This window comes from Mugil cephalus, chromosome 13 (genome assembly GCF_022458985.1).
Source record: "Mugil cephalus isolate CIBA_MC_2020 chromosome 13, CIBA_Mcephalus_1.1, whole genome shotgun sequence".
Classification (NCBI taxonomy): domain Eukaryota; kingdom Metazoa; phylum Chordata; class Actinopteri; order Mugiliformes; family Mugilidae; genus Mugil; species Mugil cephalus.
Genome location: NC_061782.1, coordinates 21,284,746 through 21,290,825, shown reverse-complemented (window position 1 = coordinate 21,290,825; position 6,080 = coordinate 21,284,746). Strand labels below are relative to the sequence as shown.

General features: G+C 41.6%; 1 long non-coding RNA gene across 1 annotated transcript; it reads right to left on the bottom strand.

Moving 5' to 3' along the window:
• Positions 1 to 1,324: 1,324 nt before the first annotated feature.
• LOC125018364 lies at positions 1,325 to 5,229 on the bottom strand. The gene is made up of 2 exons (XR_007113936.1): positions 5,036 to 5,229; positions 1,325 to 3,995 (listed from the first exon to the last, which is right to left on the bottom strand). It is a non-coding gene; the product is annotated as an uncharacterized LOC125018364 (long non-coding RNA).
• Between the last annotated feature and the right edge of the window lie 851 nt (positions 5,230 to 6,080).

Sequence of the window (6,080 nt, the reverse complement as noted above, 5' to 3'; positions counted from 1 at the left end):
CGTATGGTGGTTTTTCCAGAAGGACTAACGAACATGCTGACACTCACAAGCAGAAACGGCTGCAGTTGGCCCAGAAATACATGAAAACTAATTTTCAAACAGTCTTGTTCACTGATGAGTGCCGTGCAACCCTGGATGGGCCAGATGGATGGAGTAGCGGATGGTTGGTGGATGGCCACCATGTCCCAACAAGGCTGCGACGTCAGCAAGGAGGTGGCGGAGACATGTTTAGGGCCGAATCATGGGGAAAGGGCTGGTTGTCCCCTTTAGGGTCCCTGAAGGTGTGAAAATGACCTCTGTAAAGTATGTGGAGTTTCAAAAAGAACCGTGCTTTCTGTAACAAAATTATCTCATGCTGCAAGGAATATCTCTGCATCATTGTCTGCTATGGGCATAAAAGGAGAGAAACTCATGGTGTTGCCTCATTTACCTCAGGCCAACGCTTTTCAACTGCCGAAAAAGTACAGAAAATGTGGGCAGTGCCCAATTGTCTGATCATAGCGAAAAAATCTCGTGTTTTCTCCCAATAGGCTGGTGTACCTCTGAGCGGCTGTATAAATCTGACAGCATCTCTGTTTCGCACTAGCCTTTCAACCTCCTGTCCGTTTCGCAACATGCCTGATGTTATCTTCCGTCCATCTCTGAAAAGTTTTCCTTTGCGTCACTGTATGGACATGCTTGAAGCGGCCAAGTGTATTTCAGTCACAAACTGTGCAAAGAACAAATAGTTTGTGTCTCTGGCAAACCGATCATCAACACGAAATAGCCTTGTTTTGAAGTAACTACAAGGTGTCAACTTAATAGGTCTCTTGTCATCCAGTGTGTTTGTACCAGTTGGAAACTGAACAGGGAAAGCCATGGCCTCAAGTTTAGGCGTCCTGAAAAAGCCGACTGGCCTGTTTCTTTCTGCAGGGGCACAGAGTATATTCCTCCACTATAACACAATATGTCCTTGGAAACATCACGTGGCTGAAGGCATGACTCTAGAGTAACTCCACCTTCCTGTTCTCTACCATTTCTCTGATCAAGGTGTCAGCACAAGACAAAATATCATGGCTTTTATTTCCTGGTGCACAAAGTGCATTATTTTCACACCTGTCAATTGCCAACAAATTATCCTCATCGTAGTCGTCACTGTCCATGGTAACATCTACATTTTCATCATCATCAGGAAGAGTTGGGTCACATAACTGAGCGTCATCCCTGATAGTTACATCTTCATACTGTGGATGAATATTGTTACGCCTCGGCCTAGGGATTACCTAAACATAGAAAAACTCTCCCTCTTTCACACCTTCAAAAAGAAATCACACAACACGGAGAATGCAGTCCAAAAGGTGAGGGGATTTATTTACCCAAACGAAATTAAAGACTTCAGGGTGAGCATCGCCTAAAATAATAAATAAAACAAGCTGGGTTTAAATCTCACTTGCCTATTCCCAAAATAAGAGCCAACAAAAAAACAGGTTTCTTACCTCACTCCCTAACCAAAAACAGGAGAAAAGATTGCACAAAGAAAAAGGCTACTCACCCCTACCAAACTGCACCACATAATACTTATATTATTTACAATATTTACAGATAAGATGCAAAATCTCAGTAAAACACAAGTGAAACAACACTAATGCCACAAAGGCCAGCTCGGGTCGGAGCCTTTAGAGAGAGAGGATCGCGGTGCGTGGATGAGCAAGAAGGCCAGGACGAGCGAGACAGAGGGGGCCAAGTCTGCTGCTGTTTGGATTCCTCCAATCAGCAACATCCACCTGAAAGGGTACATTTTGGAACACAAAGTGATAAAGCTCCCCCCCTGGACAGGGAGGGATAACAGAAAACTAAGACAGAATACAAATTATGACCCCTAAGGTCATGACAATATGTTACAGTTTATGTAGTGCTTGCACAAGTTTAGACCAGGTTACAGTCTGGAAGAGCTGATGACCTTTGTAACATAACCGTCTCTTCAGTTTTAATCTCAGAACCTCAGACTGATCTCTAAGTCTGGGCAGAGAATTGACTGTCTCTGTCACCTCTGATGGGACACATACAACATTACCACGAATTGCTGTCTGTTGGTCTTTTGGAAGTGAAATAATTTTGGTAAATGGTATGCACTTGGTAGATCAGATGTCTCTCCAATACGTTGAGATCAGACAGTTCAGGTGGATATCAGCTAGCTCTGTGTTGTTAGCTACAGCTAGGGTTGGCATAGCTCCATTTTTAAGGTGCGTATGGCAGGTTGAACAAATACACTCTCTATTTCTCTCAGCAGGTCATTGTCACATATATGAACGTACTTTCCTGTTAAACATGCTGCAGCCACGTCTGGATTTTTGATATAATTAGACCTTGTGCAGAGTTTCACTTGATTTGGAAAAGATGCTTTGTGACACACAGTGCACACATAAGTGGGACCTTCCTTTATATGTGATTTGAAAATAGATATGGCATGTTTGACGACAGAGTTGTCATTTTCTATGGGACTGTCACGTGTCTGTCTATTATTCAGCTTGAATTTTTTATTTTTTTTTAATTTTCAACGCACACCTCATGTTATGCATCGTCCTAAATGTGAGATTGTACTTGTACCGGTTCCTCATTTGTTGCCTCATGACTTGTCTGTGTCTAGATCTGAATGCTTGATCATGTTCATAACGTTGAGTGATATAAGACTGTGGCTGCCTGTGCCTGAAATTACGATTATGTCTGTACAAGCTAGTAATGTACAGTTTTTGTCTGGTTCCTGTACTGACGAATAACGTACTGCTTTTGCCTCATTCTGAAATCAAGATTGTCCCTGTACTGACAAGTAATGTACTGTTTTTGTCTCTCCCCCAAATTGACATTTCCTCTGTATCGGTTGGTAATATATAGTTTCTTCTGCTGTCTAAACTGAAGATTTCCTCTGTACTTAGTAGTTATATTTTGCATTTTCTTGTGTTGCGATTCTGCGTTGTTTCGATATTGGTTTGTAGCATACTCTCGTTTTCTTTGTCTGTGTCCTTTAGAGCATTTCCTCCTTCACATTTTTTCGGGCCACTTTTTGAGATGCCAACAGCCTCCTCTTAAATTTGCGCCTTCGATTTATATTCAGTTTGGAGATTTTACAAGAGATGGCATGCGAGACATCATCACTGACTGCAGTATGTGTCAGAGGACCAGATGTAGTTTGTGGAGCATCATGTAATTCGACAGGAACCAGCACATAATTACACGGTTCTGGTTTAGTTTCCACTTTAATGGCTATTTCATGCACAATGCTATTAGAGACATCACCGGCATTAGAAGGTCCTGCCACAAACTCATCGTCACTGACATGTTCTGTCTTTACAATGACAATATGTGACACTTGGAAATGAACACATTCTGCTTGTTCGTTTGCTTTTTTAAACTCACGAAACTTCTGCCAGCGTCGTTTTCCTGCTTGGGACCTCTTACCCTTCTTTGGCATTGCTGCTGTACTTCAACAAAGACAGTACAACAATAACAGCGATGGCAAACGATTGCAGTGTCGACCATGTGAAGTAATCCAATATGTTATGTGTCAGGCAACGTAGAAGTACATTAAATTCTGTATGTGTCCTTTATGTAGAATAATGTGCCATGTGTCTTTGCAAATAGGTTTTCAAGGTAATGTTAAACCAATGTGTTAATGCCAGTAATGAAAAATGCACATTAAAAAAGTCAATTCTGCTGAGTGATGACTGTATCCAGATGTCGCAGTGTTTGATAAATGCCTTGTACAAGAAAAGACGAGAGGTATATTGATCAGGTATGAAGTTCGACTTTGTATGTTGCTATCAAGTATATTGCAGATAGTTGTTTTGGAATTGTTCGGAATTGTTTGTGTGTTTTTCCAAAAAAAAAAAAGGATAGATAGATAGAATGTCTATAAGACATACATATTACAAGAATAGAGAGACAGAATGTCTTTCTAGGTTAGATAGAGAAAGGTAGAAAGTTAGAATGGACAAAAGAGAAGCTGGATCACAGGACACCTGTAAGACCAAATGGAAGCATGTATTAGGTAGCTGTTTGAAAATAAGATTTAGTGAATGTATTCACATCAATGTATATTTACCACTGTACGGGCTGTGTGCAAGGCGTTTAAATGACATGTTAGTCACATGGGTGTAAATATCGGTTTCAAGCAACATGGAGGAATACAAATGAGGATAATTCCAAATAACCGAGAGAGTAATAGCATGGGCAAATCAAATCAAATCAAATAATTGCGGTAGCAACGAGCGCCCTCCGGGCCGTAATCAGAGGCGCGCGAGTGTGTGGGGGAGACCGTTGTGGGGCATAGGTATATAGACACTAGATGCCCATCCTGGCTGGTCAGACGCTACAGGGCGTCCGCCATCTTGGGCCGGGGTCTTAACCTGCATTTGTAATTTAAGCAAGCTATATTGTATCATAAATATATGTCAGGCATTTATAATAAACCAAACGGATTGAAAATTCTGTGAGCTATGATGATTTTAATCGCCGATAGACCTCTGCCTCCGTTCATTAATACAGTCAGTAGACACGGCTTCCCCCTCCCCAAGATGGCGGCCGTGTCGACGCATCTTTCCAATGGACAGTGACGGCGGAGGGGGCGTCTACTGTATATATCTATGGTCTGCTGCTGCAAACGGGAGAACATAAACGACAGAAAAAAGGCGAAGAACGGTCAACCCGTTGTAAACATCACTGAACCGACTTGAGCACTCGTAGCACGAGGCTTGTGCGAGCGTGTTGATACTGTTTTTATGTTACTGTCGGTAGGAAAGGACTTGTATTGTATACATCGAGAAACGTATTTGTCTGCGTGCCTGCAAAGAAATCTGTCCTGTTTAACATGGGTGTTAACGGAGCAGATAAACTGATTAAAAAATAATAATATAGTAGCAATACTACATGTAAACGGAATCAAAATAAACGTAGTGAAATGTTAATCGTTTGTTAGAACACATCCACTCAGGAGAGAGGAAGTCATTTAAAATTGAGAATATTAAACAAGAATTCTACGGACATACGCATAGAAACTTACTTGGATTTATATCGGCGATCAAAGCCACACCTGTTGTTAAGAATCCAAACGAGAATTAGTTCAAATAGCCGAGACGTTTTGCGGCGGAGGCTCTCACTCCTGGAGTGCTGCGGTGAATATCCACTATGCATTGCGCGATGTCATGGGTGTGTCTTCTGTAGCCATGGTTACGGCCCCTCCACCTTCACTCCGTCCACCCCGGAGCAGGAGCCGGGACTCAGAGAGAAATAGGCTGATTTTCCCGTTTTGCGCAGGTCTCACATTTGGGCTTACTGTGACAAAACGGTAGCTCCTACCCGAAAAACAAACAGGCCATGGGCGTCACAAGACATTCCCGAAGACTTTGATATGTTTTTTTGTCCTCCTAGAGTAAATATTTTGGACACAATCGCGAGTTCAAAACAGAGGTCCCTATTGCTTCTCTGTCCAAATCTTTGCATTGGAGTGAATGGAGCGCAGACAGGTAAAATAAAAATAAAAAACAGGTTAAATTATGTACGTCTCACTGCTTTGACGAGCACATTGTGAGACACAAGTTTGTCTACAACTGTGGAAAAAAATCACGTATCTAGTGTGTAAATTGTGGCCGGGACGAACGTGGAAAGAGAAAAGTTTCAGGTGATTTAAAACATGCTCTCTCACTCCAAGTAGCAACATTCCGCACTCTAAAACGAGTTTTTTCGAAAAAGATCATGGTCATTGAACAGTGATTGATCAACATTTCTAATACTTATCAAGTATCAACGAGGTTTAATACACCAATACACAAGGCTTGTGTCTACATTTTAAAGTTTAAATGAAGTCTGTAGGTGAAAATATGCCTGTGCAGTAGACCTTTGAAAAACGGTATTTTTTTTCGGCCGTCCCAATTCATTTTCAATGGGAAATTTGTCGCAATAAGTCGCGAAAATTCGTATTTCGGAAAGAAAAGTAATAGCACGCCGATCCCGATCAAGCCGCACGTTTTGATATATAAGGATGAAAAAAGGGAGGAAGATGAAAAATAATTTTTAAAAAAAAGTAGGAAGAAGAAACACGCGGGATA